The following is a 27,105-nucleotide window of genomic DNA, read 5'->3' as shown; positions in this document are numbered from 1 at the left end:
AATAGGCAGCATCGCCGGAGAATCTCAATAGGTGACATTCCGGATTGAGTGAAGAGTCTCGACCCGAAACGTCACCTCTCCATGTTCTCCGGAGACGCTGCATGATGAGCGTTTGACTGCACTGGGCCTGTGCTCGCTGGAGTTTAGAAGAATGCGGGGAGATCTCATCAAAATGTACTGGATAATGAAAGGCTTGGATAGAGTGGAGAGGATGTTTCTACCAGTGGGAGAGTCTAGGTCTAGAGATCATAGCCTCAGAATTAAAGAACGTTCTTTTAGGAAGGAGATGAGAGGGAATGTCTTTACTCAGAGTGTAGTGAGTCTGTGGATTTCTTTGCCACAGAAGGCTGTGGATGCCAAGTCAGTGGATATATTTCAAGCAGAAATAGATAGATTGATTAGTACGGGTATCAGAGTTTATCGGGGGGAAGGCAGGAGAATGGGGTTAGGAGGGCGAGATAGATCAGCCATGAATGAATGGCGGAGTAGACGATGGGACCTCTGACTTAATTCTGCTCCTATCACTTATGACCCACTGAGTTACCCCAGCAATCTGTGTCCTTTTACACATAGTATTCTCGAGTGCAGCCTCACCAATGAGTTGGACAAAGTGAGTGCTGTAGTCTTTGTAGATGGGATACTGAAACATGTGAAGCTCCCACTGTCGGTCCCAGCTTAGGTTGGGTGATCAAGTCAAGGATCCCCAGGAGATTTTTAAATTAATGAATGAACACGTTTAAACACTGCTGTCTGTCTGTCCCTTTTGACTGAACAGAATGATTTAGAAATAAACACAACAGTTTTGTTGAATGTCACTGTGGATAACTTCCTGGATCTTCACTTCTGTAACTTGTGTCACCCCCATGACCAAAGCTTCACAGAGTTGCCAATCTTTGCAGCCGGGATGAGGCTCGGGGCGGGGCCCTTGTCACGTGCGGAGGGCAGGGCAATGGGAGCGCAGTGAGGGGGGGAGGAGAAGGGAAAGGGGACGGAGGGGATGGGGAAGGGAAGGGGGGATGGCTGAGGGGTGGGAAGGGAGGAGGTGGGGAAGCGGAGAGGGGAGGAGGGGTGGGGGGAGGAGATGTGAGAAAGGAGGGGAGGGAGAAGAGGAGAGGTTTAGGGGAGGGGGACAAGATGGGATACATCGATAAATAGACAATAGGTGCAGGAGGCGGCCATTCGGCCCTTCGAGCCAGGACCGCCATTCCATGTGATCATGGCTGATCATCCACAATCAGTTCCCCGTTCCTGCCTTCTCCCCATATCCCATGATTCCACCAGCACTAAGGGTTCCATCTAACTCTCTTTTGAAGGCATCCAGTGAATCGGCCTCCACTGCCATCTGAGGCAGAGCATTCCACAAATCGGTCACGGTGGCGCAGCGGTAGAGTTGCTGCCTCACAGCGCCGGAGACCTGGGTTCGATCCCGACTACCGGTGCTGTCTGTACGGAGATTGCACGTTCTCCCCCTGACCTGCGTGGGTTTTCTCCGGGATCTTCTGTTTCCTCCCACTCCAAAGATGTGCAGGTTTGTAGGATAATTGGCTTGGTGAATGTACAAATTGTCCCTAGTGGGAGAGAAGCGGGGAGTGGGAGGGAGAAGCGGGGAGGGGGGCGGGAGAAGCGGGGAGAGGGAGGGAGAAGGGGGAGAGGGAGGGATAAGCGGGGTGAGTGACGGGGAGAGGTGGCGAGGGGCGGGGGCGGACGAGTCAGGGATGGGGGCGATGTGTCAGTGGGGGAAGGGGAGAGAGAGTGAGATAGGAGGTGAGAAAGGGAGGAGATGACACAAAGCTGGGTTGCAGTGCGAACTATGAGGAGGGTGCTACGAGGATGAAGGGTGACTAGGACAGGTTGGGCGAATGGGCAGATGCAGTTTAATGTTTAACTGACCCCTCCTTCATGTGAGATTAGTTGGGAGCGGCCAGGACACTGAACACTCAACACTTGCAGCCAAATAACATTCATTCCACGAGACAGCAGCGCTCGCAGTGGAAAACTACCCAATCCATTCACCTCTTGATCCCATGCACTTCAGTCACCGGAGCTCCAATTAATTACTGCAGGGCGTCAGCAGTTTCAGCGAATGGGAATGCGTTTTGAACCAGGAAGTGGATGGTTAAAATCAAATGTTAAAATGGCTTCGAAAGACCAGGTCGACAGTTTAACCGAGGAGGTAGTTTGTCCCATCTGCCTGGATTTCTTCACCGATCCGGTGTCACTGGAGTGTGGGCACTACTTCTGCCGCTCTTGTATCACACAGAGTTGGGACAGGGAGGGGAGAAACTCCTGCCCGGAATGTAGAGAGGAGTTTACAGACCGCACCCTCAGGGTGAGTCGTGCCTTGGCGAGACTGTCTGAGAAAGCTCGAAAACTGAGCCTGAATCGGACACAGAAGGAAAGTAAACTTCAGTGCGAGGAACATCAGGAAGAACTGAAGCTGTTTTGTGAAACTGACAAGAAGCTGATCTGCCTGATTTGTGCAGCTGGGCGGGAACACAAGTCTCACAGCTTCATGCCGGTTAAAGAAGCTGTTGAAATCTACAAGGTAAAAGCAAACCGGTTTTGATTGCATCATTGTTTAATTCCTTTTTTTATTGTCTAACACTTTTATTCTCTGATTTTCAATCACAATCCCAGGATCAGACGAAAACTTCCATCCAGTCTCTTACAAAAAAGAAATCAGGGATCCAGCGAATGGAGCAGCAACAGAAACAGAAGATTTCTGGAGTTCTGGTGAGGCTTTCCAGTTTCGATTTCCTGAACTTGTGTAGATTTGATCCACGTGATGCGTGTAATAATAGGGCAGCGCAGTGGCACAAGTAGTGCTGCTGTCTCCTAGTTCTGGTGAGCGGGTTCGATCCTGACCTCGGGTGCTGCCCGTGTGGTTCACGCCTTCTCACTGTTGTACATTCCTCCAGCATTTTTGTCTACATTAGACAAACTATTGAATTGCCAAAGCAAATAAAACAGGTAGAGGCCAAATGTCACTGTTAAAGTCGTGAGGAAACACAATCAGTGACATTATATGTTGATCTTCACCTTTTATTTCACAGGAACAGTCACACAACCTTCAGTCCAAGATCACATCCCAGTATGCTGAACTGCACCAGATTCTCACTGAGAAAGAGCAGCACACACTGGCAGATATCCGGGAGCAAGAGAAGAAGATTCTGAATACAATGGAGACAAATCTTGTAAAGATTCAAGAGAATTTAAGTTCCATTCAGGAGAAACTCTTAAAGTTGCAGCAACGGATGGATCAAAAAGACAGTGTGGTGTTTCTGAAGGTGAGGGGTTACACTACAGTTTGGTGAAGTGAAAGTGCACAGTCACAAAATGATGGGTGACATTTCAGAAATAAATGCTGTATTTACCAGTAATTCGGAACTGAGTAAATGTTCCCTCTGTTCCAGTTGTTGTTGTTCAGAAACTAATTGGCCTCCCGCTGAATCTATGGGATCTCAGGACTGTCTGGCGGGAATGTAGAGAGGTGTTTATATTATGTGGAGTTTAGAACAATGACACGTGATCCTATATATGATCCCAAGGACCACGAATGGACAGAGGGCAGTGAATATCTGGGATTCTCCAACCAAGAGACTCTGAGAGGTTTTACATGTTAGACATATTTTAAACCAGTGGAGAATACATTAAAAACAATGTGGGGAATTGTAATCGATGGAAATGAGGCAAAGAGGAGGAGTTGAGTCCTGGGCTAGATTAGCCATGACCACATTGTGGGGATTAACATTGAAATCTAGAATGTGGCACACATAAGATGGATCATCGATATCCGGTTCCCATCAGCAGTGGGTGGTCACCTTGGGGGAATTTGCTCTATTTGTTTTGTCCATCTTGTTTCACCATAGAATGACATCCCATTCTACATCATAGACAGGCTATTTGGCCCATCCTATCCAGTCAAGTTTTCTGCTCCACTCATCATCCCTCCTATCTATTCTCCACACCCGGTAACAATACCCCAAATTCCAGGATGTCACGTGTTTATCCCGCTTGTCCTTAAATTTATCTCAGCTGTTGGCTTCAGTCCCTCCAATGTAAGTGAGGTCCATGTTCCCAACACTGCATTCTTTTCAGTACTTGTTGAATACCATGTTACATTCCAGCTTTGATTTTTGGTTTACCCACAAGTAGAGATATTATTTCACCCCCACCCATTAAAATCCACTGATAATTTTAAATCTATCTCATCATTCCTGACATGTTCTCCAGATAAAACCCCATGACCTGCCCAGTCTTTGCATTGAGTTATGTGCAAGAGGGAACTGCAGATGCTGGTTTAAACCAAAGATAGACACAAAAAGCTGGAGTAACTCAGCGGGACAGGCAGCATCTCTGGGGAGAAGGAATGGGTGACGTTTCAGGTTGAGACCCGAAGTCTGAAGAAGGGTCTTGACCCGAAACGTCCCCCATTCCTTCTCTCCAGAGATGCTGCCTGTCCCGCTGAGTTACTCCAGCTTTTTGTGTCTATCTTTGCATTGAGTTCCATCCTCTCAGTTATGACGTCATTCCCATGAACATTCCTTGTGCTTTCCCCCATCGTTCTACATCTCTGCGGCAATATCCGCTTTCTGTCTGCATGGCAGCGGCAATAAGAGTTGGGAAATGGGAATTATCAGAGGGTTGTAGAAATTTGGTCCCTCAGTCAATTGAGATTTTTGTTTTATTTATTTCAGGAGGAAGCTGGTCGCAAGCAAAGGTAGGAAATTGTCTTGACTGAAGCATTGTAAGGTTTTGCTGAATATATTTCTATTGCTCAGATGATATCCTGCTGTTAAATATTTGCAGGGTTCGTAATAAAGCCAAACCACTGTCGGTGGTAGATGTTAACTTGCTGATTGAAAAATGTGATAATCCTTTTTTGTACAACACGGTATTGGCAGAAACACCTGATGGCATCAAGCAAGGTAAACTTATACCTTTTGCATTGTTCTTGTTTCTGGAATCCTTCAATTATGCGTAGATAATAATAATAATAATAATACATTTTATTTTCGGGCGCCTTTCAAATCTCAAGGACACCTTACAAAGATTAACAGAAGAGAAAAAAACATATAGTCGGAGAAAAATAAATAATAAGGACATCATCAATACACAAATTAAAGATAGAAATCGCTCCAAAAACACAAAATCAAAAAACACAATGTGAAGAGAGAGCAGCGGCAGCTAAAGCGCGCCAGCGTCCACTCTCCCTTCCGACAGCCATCTTGGACACAGACTAACATAGTAATTACATACAGAAAAATCATCCCCCCACAATGGTTACCACTGTGGGGGTAGGCACAAAGTCCAGTCCCCATCCCCAGTTCTCCTAAAAGTCAGGCCTATTAAGGCCACCGCTGGTGCCTCTACGGAAGCCCGATATTCCTGGCCGTTCTGGCCGGGTGGTCTTGCCCCGGCGTCGGGAGAGTCCTCACTGCGGCTGGGCCACCTGGAATGGCCGCTTCCTAGCAGTGGATTGTCGGCTTCCGAAGCCGACAGGGACGCACCGGGTTGGAGCTCCCAGGCTCCCGATGTTAAAGTCGGCGCCGCCCGCTCCGCTCCGCAGACCCGCAGCCCGGAGGTAATGCACAGCTCACCGGAGCTCCACCGCGTCGATCCAGCGCGGCGACCCAGGCAAGGCATCGCCCGCTCCGCTCCACGATAGCCCTCCAGCGCTGTGCCGCCAACGAAGCCGAGGTGCTGGGCGGTCCCCGCCAGGAAACGCCGCTGGTAGGCAGGCAGCCCGGAGAAAAAGCTGCCTCACCGACCAGGTAGGGACCTAGAAGTAAGATTACCTCAGGTACACAAAATTGCTGTGGAAACTCAGCGGGTGCAGCAGCATCTATGGAGCGAAGGAAATAGGCGACGTTTCGGGCCGAAACCCTTCTTCAGACTGATGGGGGGTGGGGAAAGAAAGAAGGAAAAAGGGAGGAGGAGGAGGAGCCCGAGGGCGGGCGGATGGGAGGGTGGGAGGAGACAGCTAGAGGGTTAAGGAAGGGGAGGAGACAGCACGGGCTAGCCAAATTGGGAGAATTGAGTCCTCACCCTCAATAACTTTACATTGACTCCTCCCATTTCCTCCAAACACAAGGCGTAGCAATGGGCACACGCACGGGCCCCAGCTACGCCTGCCTCTTTGTCGGGTACGTTGAACAATCGTTGTTCGAGACGTACCAGGGCCCCATCCCCGACCTCTACCTCCGCTACATTGACGACTGCTTTGGTGCCACCTCCTGCACCCACACACAACTGACTGACTTCATCCACTTCACCACCAACTTCCATCCGGCACTCCAATACACCTGGAATATTTCCGACACTTCCCTACCATTCCTTGACCTCACCATCTCCATCGCAGGGGACAGACTCCTGACCGACATACATTACAAACCCACTGACTCACATGGCTATCTGGACTACACGTCTTCCCACCCTGCCCCCTGTAAAGACTCCATCCCCTACTCCCAATTCCTCCGCCTACGCCGCATCTGTTCCCAGGATGAGACATTTCATACCAGGGCATCGGAAATGTCCTCGTTCTTCAGGGAACGGGGATTCCCCTCCGCCACCATAGATGAGGCTCACACCAGGGTCTCATCCATACCCCGTAACACTGCTCTCTCTCCCCATCCCCGCACACGCAACAAGGGCAGAGTCCCTCTGGTCCTCACCTTTCACCCCACCAGCCGGCAAATACAACACATAATCCTCCGCCATTTCCGCCATCTCCAACGTGACCCCACCACTCGCCACATCTTCCCATCTCCCCCCATGTCTGCCTTCCGCAAAGACCGCTCACTCCGCAACTCCCTCGTCAATTCTTCCCTTCCCTCCCGCACCACCCCCTCCCCGGGCACTTTCCGTTGCAACCGCAAGAAATGCAACACCTGTCCCTTCACCTCCCCCCTCGACTCCATTCAAGGTCCCAAGCAGTCGTTCCAGGTGCGACAAAGGTTCACCTGTATCTCCTCCAACCTCATCTACTGCATCCGCTGCTCTAGATGTCAGCTGATTTACATCGGTGAGACCAAGCGTAGGTTGGGCGATCGTTTCGCCGAACACCTCCGCTCAGTCCCGCAATAACCTACCTGACCTCCCGGTGGCTCAGCACTTCAACTCCCCCTCCCATTCCCAATCCGACCTCTCTGTCCTGGGTCTCCTCCATTGCCAGAGTGAGCAACAGCGGAAATTGGAGGAACAGCACCTCATATTCCGCCTGGGGACCTTGCGTCCTTATGGCATCAACATTGAATTCTCCCAATTTGGCTAGCCCGTGCTGTCTCCTCCCCTTCCTCAACCCTCTAGCTGTCTCCTCCCACCCTCCCATCCGCCCGCCCTCGGGCTCCTCCTCCTCCTCCCTTTTTCCTTCTTTCTTTCCCACCCCCCATCAGTCTGAAGAAGGGTTTCGGCCCGAAACGTCGCCTATTTCCTTCGCTCTATAGATGCTGCTGCACCCGCTGAGTTTCCCCAGCAATTTTGTGTACCTTCGATATTCCAGCATCTGCAGTTCCCTTTTGAACAGTAAGATTACCTCCTTCCCCCACATTAAGAAGTCCATTTCTCCTACAAACGAAAACAAATCTTACTAAAGTTTTATAGATGCAAACATTAATGGTATTTTGGACTGAAGGGAAATTGAAGATTTGATCTTCACCAAACACAGCTGCAGAAAAGCATCACAGAATCACAGAGTGATGTTGCACAGAAACAGGCCCTTTAACTCAACATGACTATGCCAACCAAGTTGCCCAACCAAGCTAGTCTCATTTGCCCGAGTCTGACACATATTCTTCCAAGTCTTTCTTATTCACGTCTCTAAGCAACTGTCTGTAAATTGTTGTCATTGTCGCTGCCTTGACCACTTCCTCTGTCAGTTCGTTCCATACATACACTACGCATTGACTGAAAAAACTTTTCCTTTTCTCTGTTTCCATTCTCACCTTAAAGTCAAGTCGTCAAGTCAAGTCAAGTTTATTTGTCACATACACATACGAGATGTGCAGTGAAATGAAAGTGGCAATGCTCGCGGACTTTGTGCAAAAAGACAAACAAACAAACAAAAGCAAACAAACTATAAACACAATCATAAACACACATATTCTTTTACATATTAAATATTGGAAAGAAAAACGTTCAGTAAAGTCAGTCCCTGGTGAGATAGGAGTTTACAGTCCGAATGGCCTCTGGGAAGAAACTCCTTCCTGTCCTGGTTTGTCTCAGCAAAGTGCATCACCTCACCTTCACATGAATAAATCCCACCTGCCGTTCCTGAGCCCATTGGCCCAGTTCATAGGGATCCCATTTACTCTCAGATAACCTTCTTCACTCTCCACAATGTAACCAATTTTAGTTCCATCTGCAAACTGACTAACTGTGCAACCTACATACACACCCAATCGTGTATATAAATAAGGAACAACAGTGGACTCTGTCTCCAGTCTGAAAAACAACCCTCTACCAACATCCTCTGTCTGTGACCTTCAGATAAATGTTGTATTCCATCGGCTAGTTCACCCCGGATTTCATGAGATCCAACATTCCTGAGCGGCCTCTCATACGATGTGTAGAATATTGCTTAGATTGAATATTTAAGATCACGGGGAACTCACACAGAAGAGGAATTGGTGGCAGCTTAGATCAGCCATGATCACATTGAATGGAGGGGTAAGCCTGAGGAGCGGATTCTAATCCTGCTCCTGTTTTCTTGTTTTCCAATGCTCCTGTGTACCGATAAATAGACAGACTTGACACAGAGGAAATGCAGCAAAGATTAACAATACTTGTTCCTGGGACAATGAGTTTGCTGTGCGGGGTGCGATTGAGTAGACTAGACCTGTGTACTCGAGAGTTCGGGTGTATTGGAGGAGATCTCAGTGAAACACAAAGTTCTTACAGGGCTCAGTGGGTTGGATGCAGGGAGGATGTTTCCCCTGTCTGAGGGGTCCGGAGAACGGGCACACTCTCAGAATGTGGGCTGCACCACGTAGGACAGAGATAAGGAGACATTACTGCACGCAGAGACAGGGGAACCTTTGGAATTCCCTGCACTGGTGGCTGTGGAGTCATTCAGTGCTCTTGGAGCCGAGAGCCATGGTTGTACATTACAGATTTAGGCCCTTCGGCCCATCACGTCCATGTCCACCTTTCCCCCATCTATACTAATTGATTTGCCCACATTACATCGCTATTCTTCTGCACCTCACCTATTTAAATGCCTCAAAGATAGTGACTCCACCACCTCCTCTGTAGCATGTTCCAGATATCACGCACTCTCAGTGTAACGAAAATTTCCAACTCAGAACCAGTTTAAAATTCCTTGCTCTAAAGATAAACCTGCACTCTCTTAATCTGATATCACTGCATGCAAATACGATTTTGATAATGTACCCGATATCCTGCTGCAGACTTTGATAACCTTCCCCGCTATCCACAATTTTTGCGTCCTCTACAGACTTACTAATCACACCTCCTACATTCACATCCAAGCCATGAACATGTAACATAAACAGCAAAGGTTGCAGCACCGATCTCTGCTGCACTCCACCAGTCACAGACCTCCAAGCAGAAAAATCATCCTTCTACCGCTACCTTCTACCTCCAACCACCAAGCCAATTGTGGATCCATTTCACCAGCTCGCCTTGGATCCCACCTGCCTTCACTTTCTGGACCAGCCTTACATGCGCAACATTGTCAAGTGTGTTCTTAGTTGTACACACCCATCAAATCCACCCGTGAATCCCCTCTTTCAGCGACCCTACAACCACAAGTATCCACCCATTCTGTCTAACACCCGATCATTCACCCTCTGCTTCCTTCCATGGTCCAAGCCATCCCTCCCTCTCTCTCACCCTCCACTCAAAGAAACAGGGGCAGGTCCTCTGGCCCCTCATGTCTCCCCCTCCCATTCATTATGATCATGATGACTCCACCCCACACCTCTTCCTCGTCTTTAACAACCTCAAACCACCACTCACCTCAATATCCTCTTGCTCCGATCTGCCTCCATATCTGAATAGCCCGCTTCATTTCTCCATGCCCACCGCCATCTCGCAATTCTCCTCCCTCTTCGCACTCGTCCTCCCCGTCCACCCACCCCCACCCCACAAAATTCCCCTCTCCATCCCTGGATAACAATGGCTGGAAAGATGTCTGTTGTCCACCCGATGTGGTTGGGGTGAAACCCCTGGCAAGTTTTCAGTTGTCCGCCCGCCTGTGCCCGAGGCGGAGCGGCTTCTCCCCCGGTCCCGGGGCCGGGCTGCCCGAGTCTCCCCCCGACCCCCGGGGACTCTCTGATTCTCTGCTTCTCCCCCCAGTCTCCGTCACCCTGGATGTGGAAACAGCGCATCCGGAGCTCGAGGTGTCTGAGGATCGGAAGAGGGTGAGATGGACCGAGACCCGGAGGAGTCTCCCTGACACCGGGAAGAGGTTTACAATTAGTCCGTGTGTGCTGGGATCGGAGGGATTCACATCGGGGAGACATTACTGGGAGGTGGAGGTGGCGGAGAGTCGGGGCTGGAGTCTGGGAGTCGCCGCAGAGTCTGTGGAGAGGAAGAGAGGCGTCACACTGACCCCGGAGACTGGAGTCTGGAGCATCAGGCGTTGGGGGGGTGACGAGTTTGAAGCATTCACCTCCCCTCCATCCGCTCTCCCCGCCCGTCCCATCCCCGGGAGGGTGGGAGTTTATCTCAGTTACGAGTCCGGGACAGTATCATTTTACAACATGGACACCAAGTCCCATCTCCACACCTTCACTGGGAATAAATTCATGGAGAAACTTTATCCTTTCTTCGGGCCTTGGGATGGAAACTGGCTGAGAATCAGCTCCGGTTCCGCTCCGGGTATGTAAAAAAAATGTAATTGTGGGAAGAGTGAAATAAACTGCAACTTAAATCAGAGCTGTCTGTCTGTCGATCCGTTCATTTTAACGCGTTAACCGCGTCCGGCAACGGAACAGAAATTGCTTTTGTGAAAATATAATGATTGAAACAATCTCCCTTCCCGCGGGTTCAGCAGCAGCCGCGGGTGGGCGGCGGGTCCTGAGCTCCGGGCTCCAATTGGTCCTAAACTCCCCCCGAGTAACAACGCGACACAAGCGGTGTTGGTGCGGAATTCAACAGCGGCGTAAAGGCGAGTTTGGGGATAGGTGGAGGTAGAAGGGCGAATAACATCGGAAATTCCCTGAAGTGAGAGAAGTGTACTGTCGGTACGGAGTTTGTACTTTGTCGCCCTGACCGCGTGGGTTTTCATCGATATCTTCAGTTTCCTCCCACACTCCAACGACATTCAGGTTTGTAGGCTAACTGGCTTGGTATCATTGTAAACTGTCGCTCGCGTGTGTAGGATAGCGCTAGTGTGCGGGGATCGCTGGTTGGCGCGGACTCGATGTTTGCGCGGTGTATCTCGAAAATAAACCAAACAATCTAAGTACCTTATGTATCCTCACGCTAACTATTATGCCCTCTTTATCCAACAAGTTATGTACTTACCTAGGTACAGTGAAATGCTTTGTTTTACATACAACCTGGGCAGCAGACAAGTGTCGCCACGTGTCTGGTTCCGACACAGTACTGAACAGTCCTGTCTACCTCCTGCTGCCGCACCTGGCAACATGATTCCCCCCAAACCCCCCCACCCCCGCCAATATCCGTCATTCTTGATGTCCACCTTGCTCTTGACGAAGATGGTTCTCCAAGAGGAACTGTATGTATGTATTCATAATTTCCACAGAGCACGCACAGACACACAGATACGCAAAGACGTACACACACACACACTTGACAACATCGATGACATTATTTTATTGCAGTGAACTGAAGCCGTCTGAAGAAGGGTCTCGACTCAAAAGTCACCCTTTCCTTCTATCTGGAGATGCTGCCGGACCCGGTGAGTTACTCCAGAATTTTGTGTCTATCTTTGGTGTAAACCAGCATCTGCAGTTCCTTCCTACACTGTACATCAAACATCTGTGCACGTTACAATCTATTCACAATCCCACATTTATATCCTTCACCTCTCTGGTGAAGTTAGTACGCAGTCTACATCTCCCTGGGCAAGCTAGTATTCATAACACCTTACAAGCATAAGGTCACACAGATTAAATAAGAGCAATAAATAAATATAATTAAATAATAGAAACATTACTAAACTTACAACTGATCAATGAATTCAGCAAGGCCCCAGTAATGAACAGTTAACTGATACAATGAGCAGTGGTGAACACAGAAGTAGGTTTGAAGGAGGGTCCCGACCCAAAACGTCACCGATCCAAGTTCTCCACAGATGCTCTGACCCGCTGAGTTACTCCAGCACTCTGTGAAAGGTCACCTATCTATGTTCTCCACAGATGCTGCCTGACCCACTGAGTTACTCCAGCGCTCTGTGAAACGTCACCTATCCATGTTGTCCACATACGCTGCCTGACCCGCTGAGTTACTCCAGCACTCTGTGAAACGTCACCTATCCATGTTCTCCACAGAAGCTGCCTGACCCGCTGAGTTACTCCAGCTCTTTGTATCTTTTTTTTTCGCGTAGATCTATTGCTTTGGAATAAACGGATGAAAGGATTTGTGGGGAGGCTGGAACAGGGGCCTGAAGTGTTTCATTAACCATTCGTGTGTTGACTGAGTTTTATGATGTATCAAATGGCCAACTCCTGGTCATATGTTCAGGGTTTTTGAATACTTAGCTGTAAGGCAACACATTAGTGCAGCAGGTGGAACCGCTGCCACATAGTCGTTGTTAAATGGCTTTGATTTGAACCACGGTGGCGCAGCGGTAGAGTTTCTGCCTCACAGCGCCGGAGACCCAGGTTCGATCCTGACTACGGGTGCTTGTCTGTACCAAGTTTGTTCATCCTCCCCGTGACCTGCATGAGTTTTCTCCCACATTCCAAAGACGTACAGGTTTTTAAGCTGATTGTCTTTGGTACAATTGTAAACGGGCCCCAGTGTGTGTGTGTGGGAAAGTATTAATGTGCGGGGATCGCTGGTTGACGCCGACTCGGAGGGCTGAAGGGCCTGTTTCGGTGCTATATCTCTAAACTAAATTAAACTAGTGGCTTGTACAGTTGTATTAAATCCTGTACTTCGTACCCTCACGGACCCAGCAAATATGCCAAACACCTTCGACAACACCCTGCCCATCCCTGGTGCAATTTACATGGAGCTGAGTGTCAGCATTCCAATGTCTCTTTCGCCTGCTACAAATAGCACAGGGCGTAACTTTCCGTGCTATATCTCTAAACTAAATGACACTAAAGTACTATTGGATGTGATGAACACGCTTTAAAATTCGATCTTGTGAAAGGCTGAAAATGAGGAAAGGTTGAAGGAAATGGGATCCCTCCAAGTTTGGAGAGCATGGGAAATGGGAACCTCATTAAGGAGGGTGCAATCAACCTACCACAACTAGAAAGCAGCCCTGAACTGCTATCTACCTCATTGGTTACCCTCGGACTATCCTCGATCAGACTTTACTGGCTCTACCTTGCCCTAAATATTATTCCCTCAGCACGTATCTATAATTGCCTCAATTAGAATCATGTGTTGTCTTTCCACTGACTGGTTAGTATGTGACAAAAGCTTGTCACTATACTTCGGTACATGTGACATGTGGTCTAGTCCACCCACCCAACCGGGAAGGCAAATTCAATGCTAGTATTTATATCAAGAGGACTGGAATACAAAAACCGAGATGCAATGCTGAGGCTCCAAATGGCGCTGGTCAGCCCACATTTGGAGTATTGTGAGCAAATGTGGACCCCATATCTGAGGAAGGATGTACTGGCTCTGGAGAGGGTCCAGTGGATGTTTACAAGAATGATTCCAGGAATGAGTGGGTTAGCATTTGATGAGCGTTTGACAGCCCTGGGCCTCCACTCGCTGGAGTTTAGAAGGTTGAGGGGGCACCTCATTGATACATACAGAATAATGAAAGGCATAGATAGAGTGGATGTGGAGAGGATGTTTCCACTGATGGGAGTCTAGGACCAGAGGTCATAGCCTCATAATTAGAGGGTGGTCTTTTAGAAAGAAGGTGAGGAGGAGCTTCTTTAGTCAGAGGGTGGTGAATCTTTGGAACACATTGCCACAGAGGGCTGTGGGGACCAAGTCAGTTGATATTTTTAAGACAGAGATAGACAGATTCTTGATTAGAACGGATGTCAAGGGTTATGGGGAGAAGGCAGGACAATGGGATGTGAAGGGGGCAGGTTGAATGGCGGAGTAGACCCGATGGAGCGAATGGCTTAATTCTACTCTTATAACCTGTGAACTTGAATCTCTGGTGGGACATCGCTGGGCGGTTGGGAGGCTTCCATTGGCTTCTTGCCACGAGATGGAGGATGCAGTGTGTCTCAGCTCTGCTGATGTAGTAGGGATGAGTGCGGCGCCGTACCAAGGCAGGTCGCTGGGACTGTCCATCTCTGTTGAGGAACGGCCGGGCTCTTCCTCAGTGGCGAAGTACACTTGCAGGATGACCACGGAGAGGAAGATGAGAAGTAACATCTTGGCCAAGTCAGTCTGAGCAGGAAACAGCTTCCTCACCTGTAAAACAGAGAGAAGCAGATGTTATTGCAGACAGTATTGGTCTTATTGCTGCAGATTTAATTTCTACACATGCGACACACAAGGCATTGTATCGGGATGCATCACAGCCTGGTTTGGCAACAGCTCCATCCAAGTACACAATAAACTGCAGAGAGTTGTGGACCACCACGCAAACCAACCTCCCTTCCATCGACACTTCACTCAAGGCCACCAGCAGTATCCAGGATGAGTCTCACCCCGATCACTCCCTCTTCTCCCCTCTCCCATCTGTCAAGAGGTACAGAACATAGACACAAAGTGCTGGAGTAACTCAGCGGGCCGGGCAGCATCTCTGGTGAAAAAGGATGGGTGGGGACACTTCTTCAGACCCAACCCAAAACATCACCAATCCTTTTTCTCCAGGGATGCTGCCAGACCCGCTGAGTTACTCCAGCATGTTGTATCTATCTTAAGTCAAGTCGGCATCATATGGGTTTTGACATTGTGGGCCAAAGGGCGTCCTCTTTGTTCAATGAGTATAATGATATGTCTTTCTTTGCATTCTCAGTGTCAAATCAATCGCTTACTAAGTCCCAGAGTAGCTTTTTGAACAATACTGTACATTTATTTGAAGGCAGTCATGTTGGAGGCAGCACATCTGTGTCTTAGATTTCAATCCTTCCTCACAAAGCCTTTTAGATTAGGTTCGTTTAGAGATACAACATGGAAGCAGGCTCTTCGGCCTGTCTAGTCTATACCAGCCAGCGATCCACAAACACTAGTTCTATCCACGTTGTTGGCAGAGGTGAACTGTGCAGCGATTCTTGCAGCCTACCCGGTGCTAGACCGAAGATAATTCAGAGGAGTAAAAAACACAGTGGGGCATCCATCTTGTTCAAACTGGAAGAGAAAACTTTATTGACACACATGCGCACACATCAATAACAGCACCTCTCATTGGCTGTTATCATTGTCAGTTATTCACTACCTGCATCAAGTTTGTCTGAGTAACAATACAACATTAAGATTAACTTCTTTACAATTGAGAGCATATTTTTCATATATGTCAACACCCCCACTTGCTCTCGCATTGTTATCTTAACTCAAAATAAAACATCCTAACGTTTTCTACCTTCCATCATGTAGACTTTTACATACATGGTTGCTCTCCAAACAAACTTTGTAAACTCCATCAACTTAAATTTTGTTGCAGGTTTTGTCATCACATCTGCTACCATCTGGTCTGTTGGGCAATACTCCAAACTTATTTTGCCATGATACACAGTGGACCTCACAAAGTGATATTTTATGTCCACATGCTTACACCTCTGTCTACATACAGGATTCTTTGCTAACGCAATTGTACCCTGGTTATCCTCATAAACCTTGGGTGTTGGGTACTGATGTCCATCAATACCTTCTAGTAGTTGTACTAGGTACATAAACTCTTGTAGTGTTGCGGCTAACGCCATATACTCAGCCTCACAAGTTGACAGTGCAACGGTGGGCTGCTTTTTGGTTTTCCATGAAATCAAAGGACCATTTTTGTTTAGGCTTACACAATAACCGGTTGTACTACGTCTGTCGGTTACATCAGCCGCCCAATCTGCATCACTGTACGCTTGTAACGCCAGTTTCTCGTCATCACATTTCTTGTAACACAACTCTTTCTCAATTGTGCCTCTCAGATATCTCAGTACATGTTTTACAATAGCCCATTGCTTTTCCGTCGGCTCAGTAAAGTACTGTGACAGTTTACTTACTACAAAACTGAGATCGGGTCTTGTGCAAGTAGTCAAATAGATTAGGCTACCTACTACCTCTCTGTATTTTCTGACATCAGTCATCATTTCTGCATCATCAGTGTAGTTCAATTTTTGTTCACAAGGTGTCGCCCTCGGTTTACAATCTTGCATATCAAACCTTCAAATATTTTCTCCACATATTTCTTCTGTGACATTCTCACACAGTTATCACTCTGGCAAAAATCATGCAAGAAAATGTTTCAGTTTGCCACATGTCTTTCATCTTGAATTTGGCTGTGAGCATCTCCTTCACAGCTTTCAGTGCCTTTTCATCACTGGCAGCAATAATTAAGTCATCAACCCATATTATCATGATCACTTCTCATTTTCTGTTTCCCTTGTGTAAACACAATGATCAGCTGGGTTTTGCACAAAGTTGTTTTCAGTCAGATACTCGTGTAGCATTTTGTTCCAATTTCTACCCGACTGTTTTAACCCATAAAGTGACTTTTCTAACTTATACACCAACTTTTCATTTGCGCTGGATTTTACATCATAACCTTCTGGCTGTTCCATGTAAATCTCGCAATCTATTGGTGCATGTAGGTAGGCAGTTTTGACATCCATCTGATGTAAAATCAGGTTTTCCTGTGCTGCTTTTTGCATCATCACTCTGATACTGGTCCGGTTAGCAGTAGGAGAAAATGTCTCCTCTTATTCTACACCCAATTTTTGACTGTATCCTTTGGCTACATACCGTGCCTTGTATTTACCAGATCCATCCTCATTGTTCTTGATTGCAAATACCCATCTACCCCCCCACTGCTTTCTTACCCTCAGGCAAGTTGGTTAGAGTAAATGTGTCATTTTCTCTCAGCGACTGCATTTCCTCATGCGTTGCGTTAACCCATTCCTTTGAGTTAGTTGAGGTTACAGCTTCCCTGAATGTTAGGGGGATGTTACACATCAATCTGTAGCAATAATCTATGTTAATCATTACATGATCATCACTCGCCTTGCCAGTTACATATTCACTTAAGTAACCTGGTTTCTTCCTCAATCTAGAAGGGTAACGTGCAGGCTCATGCTTGGTTTCACCTGTCTGTGCTTGGCTATTCACCTCAGGCCTAGTTACTGGATCTTGGCCCTGAGTATGTCCTGGACTCTCATCAGTATTTTTTCTCATCCTACTGGCCCTATTCTGCACCTCAAAGTCATCGTCACCGGGGGTCATGTCAGTCTGCCGCTCTACAATTGTTTTGGCCACAAACTTCACCAGTCTGTGCTTCTTTACTTTCCCATTGTCAGGATAGTAAATCATGTAAGCTGGGCTATTCTTGTCGTACCCGACAAAGATTCCCTTCTCACACTTTTGAGTCCAGTTTTCTCCTGTTCTGTTCATAGGCATAACACTCTGACCCAATCTTTTGCATCCTAGACAGGTTGGGCCGTTTTCTTGTCAACATCAAGTAAGGCGTCTGCTTTGTGCGCTTGTTAAAGCATCTGTTCCTCACTACAGCTGCTGTCTGCACTGCATAGGTCCAAAACTGTTTAGGTAACTCACTCTCTATTAGCATACACCTGGCCATGTCAAACAGGGTGCGCCAATTTCGCTCAGCAGTACCATTCTGGTGTGGTGAGTATGGCGCTGAGGTCTCATGTCTAATGCAATTTCTGCTGAGTAGTGCCTGGTAATTCTTTCCCATGAATTCAGTACCATTGTCAGACCTCATACATTTAATCTTCCCGTATGGGGCTGTGTCAGCAAGAAACTTCTCGGTGGCTTGCACTGTGTCACTCTTATTCTTTAGAAATTACACAAACACTGCACTGGAATAATCATCAGTGAATGATAGCGCAAACCTGTACCCCTCTCTGGACTCTGGGTCTATCGGTCCCGCTAAATCTGTGTGTACCAACTTCAAAACTGCTTTGGCTCTTACATCAGGGTCCCTGTTCCTAGTTTGGATAAACTTTCCCTGAGTACACACTTCACAGTGTAGAGCAGGCTTGTCTGTTTTGCCCTTAATTGCCATACCTTCAACAACATTCTGTAATTTTTGAATATCTTCATAATTACAGTGCCCTAAAATCTCATGCCATGTCTGCATATCATAACTGCTCTTACATTGGTCATCACATTTAACGTTTACCATGTGCAAGTAGTACAGTTTGTTGTACTCATGAATGTGGAATTTTGTACCGTCCTTGTGTTGTAGGACGTCTTCCCCGTCCCTGAAGATTACGGTTGCTCCGCTGGAAGTAGCTGCTTTTACAGAGAAGATGTCTTGCGGGTATGAGGGGATGTACAACGCCTGCCTCAGTGTTGTGTTGTGGCGGCGCCCTTGGCTGTCAACCAAGCAAACCTCCGTGTCTCCTCTGCGCTCCGCGACTCCATCACACCGTGTGCCATCAGCCAACTCCACGCAGTGTGTCTCGGACTGGAACATATCGTTGAACTTCTTGAACCTTGCTATATCAGTGATGATATGCAAAGTTGCCCCCGTATCGACCATCAGCACTTTCAACTCGACTCCACGCTCTGACTGAATCACCGCGTCCCTTTCACTCACCAGGAATGCATATTACTTGTTGTTAGCCTCCCCGGAAACTTGTCGTGCGTCGTCCCGCCGCTGTTTCCGTCTGCAGGTTGCGTCCCGATGTGTGGTGCTTTTACAGTGACTATACCACTGCTTGCGTTGACATGCTCTGGCTTTATGTCCTTTTAGGCCACACCTGAAGCACACAATGTCCGCTCTCTCCGCACTTGTACTTGTCGTGGCGGGTCTGACACTCGGTTGCACACGTGCCTTCATGACATTGTCGTCGGATGCTGCTGCACGCATCTTTTCCGTGTCTTCGTAGCTCCGTAGTTTAGTTTTAAATTCGGCAAAAGGCATTGCCTGCTCACTTTGCGTGACATGGATAGCAAATGGTTTGAAAGATTCAGGCAGTCCCTTCAGAATCATTGCAATTAACAGTCCGTCACTCAACACCTCACCAGCGTTTCTCAATGCTGTGATGGCTGTCTCTGCCCGTATAACATATTCAGTTACACTCTCGCTGCTCAACTTTTGAAGTGAAGTCAGTTCTGTATACGGGCTTATTATACGTGGCTTTCCCTTACTCGCATAATAATCTCTCAAAATAGTTAGCGCTTTCAGCCCATCGTCCGCTGCTTCTCGCATTACCAGCGACAAACTCTTGTCATCCAGAAACTGGATTAGCTCAGCATATGCCTCTGCATTTTTGGCCTCGTCTTCTTCTTCATTGTCGGTAGGCTCTTCCAAGATGGTATCCTTTAGCCCTTGCAACCGAAGATGGCCCAAGAATTTCGTCTCCCACAGCTCATAGTTCTTTTCATCTCCGTCAAAAACTAGCCGAGACCAGCGGCTACTCGTCTGGGTGCTCCGTCTACTCATGGTGCTAGCTTAGCAAGTTAACTCTCACCGGACACGCGGTACGTCGCGACGTTTCTCTCGGTGGTAAATCCCTGGATAACTGTCTCTGGGTAACTCTAGGTAAAGCTGGGTAAAGCTGGGCCCATAACCTGTTGGCAGAGGTGAACTGTGCAGCGATTCTTGCAGCCTACCCAGTGCTACACCGAAGATAATTCAGAGGAGTAAAAAACAGAGTGGGGCATCCATCTTGTTCAAACTGGAAGAGAAAACTTTATTGACACACATGCGCACACATCAATTACAGTACCTCTCATTGGCTGTCAATAACAGGACCTCTCATTGGCTGTTATCATTGTCAGTTATTCACTACCTGCATCAAGTTTGTCTGAGTAACAATACAACATTAAGATTAACTTCTTTACAATTGAGAGCATATTTTTCATATATGTCAACACACGTAAAGGACATTTATAGACCACAATTAACCTACACATTGGTGCAACTGGTACACCCAGAGACCCGTTCGATTCTGACACCGGGTGCAGTCTATGTGGCGTTTGCACGTTCTCCCTGCGTCTGCATTGTTTTCCTCCGGGTTCTCCCAAACACGTGCGGGTTTGGCGCCTCTCTCTGTACTGCCTGGGTGAGGTCTGTATTTTACCGGATTACATGCAAAAACAAAGAATGTCACCGCCCCTTGATACATGTGACAATAGAGTATAATTGAATCATTGAGTTGAATTCAAGTTTGCACATGAGACTGTTAAATAAAATAACAATGTTTGCTATAAACGAATATTATTGTGCAGCCTAATATAATGAACAATTCACGATAGGAAACACGGATGTATTTAGTTTAAGGGAATTAAATTTACCCGAAGCTGATTACAAATGACATCGGCTTCTGGTCAGGGCTGTGATTGACGGGGCTGAGCTCCGCCTCCCCTCAGCCGGGCCCCGCCCCTTTCATTGATCGTTCCACAGCTCCGGGCTCCCCCGGGTCCTAAACCCTGCCCACACGTTGTTGTCCAGTCTCACTGACCTCCTCTGGCAGCTTGTTCCATTTCCCCACGACCTTCTGTGTGAAAATATTGTTCCTCAGGTTCCGATTAAATCTTGCACCTCTCACCACAAACCTGTGTCCTCTAGTTCTCGACTCCACTACTCCGGGTAAAAGACTGTGCATTCACCCTATCCATTCACCTCTTGATCCCACGCACTTCAGCCTCCGGCGCTCCAATTAATAAATCCTTCTCTGCCCAAACTCTCCCTTTCGCTCTGGCCCTCAAATCCTGGCACCATCTTCGTGAATCTACTCTGCAGTTTTCCCAGCTCTTTATCCTGCCTTATATTGTCCCAAGCGCTACTTTCCGCTTTCGTCTATATTCAGGACAGTTTAATGTGTAACTAACCCCTCCCTGCGGTAGAGAGCGGGAGAAGAACCCTCCATAGTTTCCGCGGGTGGATTTGTCTCCTTCCTTTAAAATGGTCGTAACGATGGTGACCCTCGGGTCCTGTGGCCGGCGCTCCTCTTCCCAGAGGAAGGCAGACATTGATGGTGAAATTCACCAGCGCCTTCAGTGCACCTGCACAACATTTGGCCGTCTGAGGAGAAGAGTGTTTGAAGATCAGGAAACAATTCGCAAGTCCTCGATCATTTTGTCACAGACTTTCTGTCTTTCATCTCTGGACTTTGTCCAACCGTCTGCCGATCAACTCCCCCCTCTCCCCCTCAACTGTATCAACCTATTACCAGCCAGGCTTTGTCCAGCCCCCTTCCATCCATCGTTCTTCCATCTCCCACCCACCGCCCCTACAATCAGTCTGAAGAAGGATCCAGACCCGAAACATCACCTGTCCATGTTCTCCAGAGGTGCTACTTGACCCGCTGAGTTAATCCAGCACTTTGTGCCCTTTTTGTTGTGAAGCAGCATCTGCAGTTCCTTGTTTCTGCATCTTCACACTGAACACTTGCAGCCGAATTACATTCATTCCCCGAGACGGCTGCGTGCGCAGTGTCAGCAGTTTCAGCGAATGGGAATGCGTTTTAAACCAGGAAGTGGATGGTTAAAATCAAATGTTAAAATGGCTTCCATAGACAGGTTTGAGAGTTTAACCGAGGAGATAGTTTGTCCCATCTGCCTGGATTTCTTCAGTGATCCGGTGTCACTGGAGTGTGGGCACAACTTCTGCCGCTCCTGTATCACACAGAGTTGGGACAGGGAGGTGAGAAACTCCTGCCCGGAATGTAGAGTGGAATTTGCAGACCGCACCCTCAGGGTGAATCGGGCCTTGGCGAGACTGTCTGAGAAAGCTCGAACACTGAGCCTGAATCGGACAGAGAAGGAAAGTAAACTTCAGTGCGAGGATCATCAGGAAGAACTGAAGCTGTTTTGTGAAACTGACAAGAAGCTGATCTGTGTGATTTGTGCAGGTGGGCGGGAACACAGAGATCACCGCTTCATGCTGGTGGATGAAGCTGCTGAAATATACAAGGTAAAAGCAAACCGATTTTGATTGCATCATTGTTTAATTCCATCTTTATAATCTAACACTTATTCTCTGATTTTTCAATCACAATCCCAGGATCAGGTGAAATCTTCCATCCAGTCTCTTACAAAAAAGCAATCAGGGATCCAGCAAATGGAGCAGCAACAGAAACAAAGATTTCTGGAGTTCTGGTGAGGCTTTCCAGTTTCGATTTCCTGATCATGTGTGGATTTGATCCCTGTGATGCGTGTAATAATAGGTCTAACTGTCTAAATGCTTCTGAAGTCTGAAGAAGGGTCTCGACACGAAACATCGCCTATTCCTTTACTCAATAGATGCTGCCTCACCCGCTGAGTACCTCCAGTATTTTTGTCTACCTTAGACAAACTATTGAATTGCCAAAGTAAATAAAAAATGCACAGGCCAAACGTCACCGTTAAAGTCGTGAGGAAACACAATCAGTGGCATTATATATTGATCTTCACCTTTTATTTCACAGGAACAGTCACACAACCTTCAGTCCAAGATCACATCCCAGTATGCTGAACTGCACCAGATTCTCACTGAGAAAGAGCAGCGCACACTGGCAGATATCCGGGAGGAAGAGAAGAAGATTCTGAATACAATGGAGACAAATCTTGGAAAGATTCAAGAGAATTTAAATTCCATTCAGGAGGAACTCTTAAAGTTGCAGCAACAGATGGATCAAAATAACAGTGTGGTGTTTCTGAAGGTGAGGGGTTACACTACAGTTTGGTGAAGTGAAATTGCAGTGGGTGACATTTCAGAAATAAATGCTGCATTTACCAGTAATTCGGAACTGAGTAAATGTTCCCTCTGTTCCAGCTGTTGTTGTTCAGAAACTAATTGGCCTCCACTGAATCTATGGGATCTCAGGACTGTCTGGCTGGAATGTAGAGAGGTGTTTATATTATGTGGAGTTTAGAACAATGACACGTGATCCTATATCTGATCCCAAGGTCCAGAGGACAGTAAATATCTGGGAGTGTCCAACCAAGAGATTCTGAAACGTTTTACATGTTAGACATATTTTTAAATCAGAGGAGGATACATTTAAAAGAAATTTGGGGAATTGTAATTGACGGGAATGAGGCAAAGAGGAGGAGTTCAGTCCTGGGCTAGATCAGCCATGGCCACATTGTGGGGATTAACATTGAAACCTAGAACGCGGCGCACACATCAGATTGATCATCTATATCCGGTTCCCATCAGCAGTGGGTGGTCACCTTGGGGGAAATTGCTCTGTTTGTTTTGTCCACCTTGTTTCACCATAGAATGACATCCCATTCTACACCATAGACAGGCCATTTGGCCCATCCTACCCAGTCAAGTTTTCTGCTCCACTCATCATCCCTCCTATCTATTCTCCACACCTGGTAACAATATCCCAAATTCCATGAGCCCTAATGTGTTTACCCCACTGTTAATCCTGGCTAAATTGGACCAGCCAGGACTTCAAAATGGGGTTAAGTTTCAGGGTTTGCTGGGAGATTTGGTCAAATTGGAATTGCTCTTTGGGACAGGCTGCGAGAGATGCCAGGAAGTCTGGAACTTAGATACAATTTGCAAGCAAAGAATGGGAAGCCTTGCAAATCCTGTCAATCTGGTACAAAATGCATAGAATGGATTGGATGGCTGCAAACCAGACATATACCTTGTAAATAGCTTGTAAATAATGTTGCATAGTCTGACTCTGCTAAGTGTTGATTGGATGGGTTGTTGAGCCTTGTTTGAGAGTTCTGTTCATCAGGGTAAATGTTTCCAAGTTGACTTCATCTTGAAGTCCGTTGTGAATACAATGTATTGAATTGTTGTATCATTGGGTTAGGGAAATGCCTGTTATGTATGGGGTTAATCGATATTTGTAATAGGGTGGTTGCACGAAAGGTCATTGGGTCAGAGGGCTCGACGCACGGAGCTGCTAAATCCAACTGGAGGACATCCGTCATTTCCGGTATATGTTATTAATGCTAAAAACGTGTACTTTCCTACCTGTTAAAAACCGCCAAAATGTTGAATTTTTGCGCTGAAAAAAATTGTGGGAGTCGGGGTAAGTGTGAGAGACACGTACCCAACTTTAAAATTCCAAGCGTGAAGCGAAATGAAGGTATAGAGAAGCGAGAGCTGAAGGGACTACAGCAGCTAAAGTGCTTGATAAACATTGGCCGTGCAGATATCGGAATTGAAAATGTTGGGAATTATCGCGTTTGTTCACTGCATTTCATCAAGTCAGGCATTATTGTGTTTTTTCTTGATTCCTTTGGTATCTAAAAAATCTCAGAAGTGATAAATCTGGCTGTAAATTATTCTTCAGATGCGTTTTCATTTTGTATGTAAAACCCACGGGAACTATGGGCGATTAAAAAAAAATTACAGCCAGATTTATCACTTCTGAAACTTTTTAGATGCCAAAGGAATCAAGAAAAAACACCTTAGTTGATGAAATGCAGTGAGCAAACGGCCAATGTTCGCCAAGCACTCTGGCTGTTGTTGTCCCTTCAGCTCTCGCTTTTATCTACCGTAATTTCTCCTCACTTTTGGAATTCTGAAGTAGGCTAAATGTCCCTCACGCTTATCCCCATTTCCATAATTATTTACAGGCAAAAATTGACAATTTCAGTGGGTTTTAACGGGCCCGCTACGCAGGAAACAATGGTAAGTGCCTACCTGCAGTTCATCGCGTGTAATCCATTTGGAGTAGCGTAGCAACAGTACGGTCATGGGTCGTGACCCGACTGCCGTGAAACATCCCTATTCGGTGATTAAGAGACAACCCCCATGTGGTTCGGCCCTCGGGTTCGCGAGGCATATAAAAGTCCTTGGTCACGAGGCTCAGGGCCCATCTTCTGGAAGAGCGCTCAGGACCAGGTACCCTTCTGGAGTGCCTCTGTCTGTGCAAGGCCTAGATGGCTTGAACAGATAGACGCAGGGATCGAACCCACGGTGGGATAGGTACAGTCTGTGATCTGTGGCGTGCTTTTGGTAGAAAACAATTAATTGATTCAAGTGCTTGATTCAGTGTTTTTACTGAAACTAGACTGGGGGGAAGCTTAGAACCGAGCAATTATCACCGCTTGCATTTAAATTTATCTCTGCTGTTGGCTTCAGTCCCTCCAATGCAAGTGAGGTCCATGTTCTCATGACTGCATTCCTTTAGGTATTTATTGAAGACCACGTTACATTTCAACTTTGATTATTGGTCTCCCCTTCGATTTGAGATATTATTTCATCCCCACACATTTAAATCCACCGATAATATTATATTCCCGCTCATCATTCCTGAAAACTTCTCCAGATGAAGTCCCATGACCTGCCCAGTCTTTTCATTAAGTTCCATCCTCTCAATTATGACATAGAAACATAGAAAATAGGTGCAGGAGTAGGCCATTTGGCCCTTCGAGCCTGCATTCGATATGATCATGGCTGATCATCCAACTCGGTATCTCATCCCTGTGTTCTCTCCATACCCCCTGATCCCTTTAGCCACAAGGGCCACATCTAACTCCCTCTTAAATATAGCCAATGAACTGGCCTCAACTACCTTCTGTGGCCGAGAATTCTACAGATTCACTGTGTAAAAAATGATTTTCTCATCTTGGTCCTAAAAGACTTCCCCCTTATCCTTAAACTGTGACCCCTTGTTCTGGACTTCCCCAACATCGGGAATAATCTTCCTGCATCTAGCCTGTCCAACCCCTTAAGAATTTTGTAAGTTTCTATAAGATCCCCCCATCAATCTTCTAAATTCTAGCGTGTACAAGCCGAGTCTATCCAGTCTTTCTTCATATGAAAGTCCTGCCATCCCAGGAATCAGTCTGGTGAACCTTCTCTGTACTCCCTCTATGGCAAGAATGTCTTTCCTCAGATTAGGAGACGTCATTCTCATGAACATTCCTTGTGCTTTCCCCCATCGTTCTACTTCTCTGCGGCAATATCCGCTTTCTGTCTGCATGACAGTGGTGATAAGAGTTGGGAAATGGGAATTATCAGAGGGTTGTAGAAATTTGGTGAAATTCCCGCTGTCGGGATGAGGACGGTTCATCTCAGTCAATTGAGATTTGTGTTTTATTTCTTTCAGGAGGAAGCTGGTCGCAAGCGAAGGTAGGACATTGTCTTGACGGAAACATTGTACGTGTTTTGTGGAAAACCTTAAAACATTTCTAATGCTCAGTTTATAACCAGCTGTCCAATATTTCCAGTTTTCGTGATGAAGCCAAACCACTGTCGGTGGTAGATGAAGCCTTGCCGATTGAAAAGTTTCATTGCCCTGTTTCATTCAACACGACATACAAAGAAACATCTGATGACTTCAAGCGAGGTAAAGCTTGTACCTTTTCCATTATTCTTGTTTCTGATATCTTTAAGCCATACCTAGATGCAAACATTAATAGTATTGTGGACTGAAGGGAAATTGGAGATACCACTAAACCCATCAGCTGGGAAGCATCACAGAGTCAGATGTTCATACTCCTGCTTTGGGTGAAATACTGTGGCTATTCACCCTATCTGTGCACCATAAAAACACCTGGATGGGCTCCAAAGACAAATGTCCCTGCCTGTCCAACGTCTCCTTATAACCCAGCCCTTCAGACCTGATGAAATTATCATAAATCCTTTTGCACCCTCTCTAATTTACTAACAACTGTATTGTGTCAAACGCTGTATTTAATATCCTGACCTATGAAAGCATGAGTGACAAACACATTCTTCACCACCCTGCCTGTCACTGTTGCATCTTCCATGGCACTGTGTACCTGCAGCCCAAGATCTCTCAGTTCTATGAAGTTCCCCGTTTACTGTGTATGTCCTGCCCTGGTTTGTCTTAGCAAAGTGCATCACCTCACCTTCACATGAATAAATCCCACCTGCCGTTCCTGAGCCCATTGGCCCAGTTCACAGGGATCCCATTTACTCTCAGA

General features: G+C 46.9%; 1 protein-coding gene and 2 long non-coding RNA genes across 3 annotated transcripts in view; 2 read left to right on the top strand and 1 right to left on the bottom strand.

The window, feature by feature from the left end:
• LOC116989957 overlaps positions 1-27,105 on the top strand; it is a 551,502-nt gene that overhangs the window by 361,369 nt on the left and 163,028 nt on the right. The gene's annotated exons all lie outside the window — the stretch shown is intronic.
• LOC116989884 overlaps positions 1-27,105 on the bottom strand; it is a 144,457-nt gene that overhangs the window by 27,993 nt on the left and 89,359 nt on the right. The gene's annotated exons all lie outside the window — the stretch shown is intronic.
• On the top strand, positions 4,553-26,229 carry LOC116989886. The gene is made up of 3 exons (XR_004416363.1): positions 4,553-4,646; positions 17,713-17,716; positions 26,187-26,229. It is a non-coding gene; the product is annotated as an uncharacterized LOC116989886 (long non-coding RNA).

The sequence above is a fragment of the Amblyraja radiata genome, chromosome 30 (genome assembly GCF_010909765.2).
Source record: "Amblyraja radiata isolate CabotCenter1 chromosome 30, sAmbRad1.1.pri, whole genome shotgun sequence".
Classification (NCBI taxonomy): Eukaryota; Metazoa; Chordata; class Chondrichthyes; order Rajiformes; family Rajidae; genus Amblyraja; species Amblyraja radiata.
This window is presented reverse-complemented; position numbering and strand designations above follow the sequence as displayed.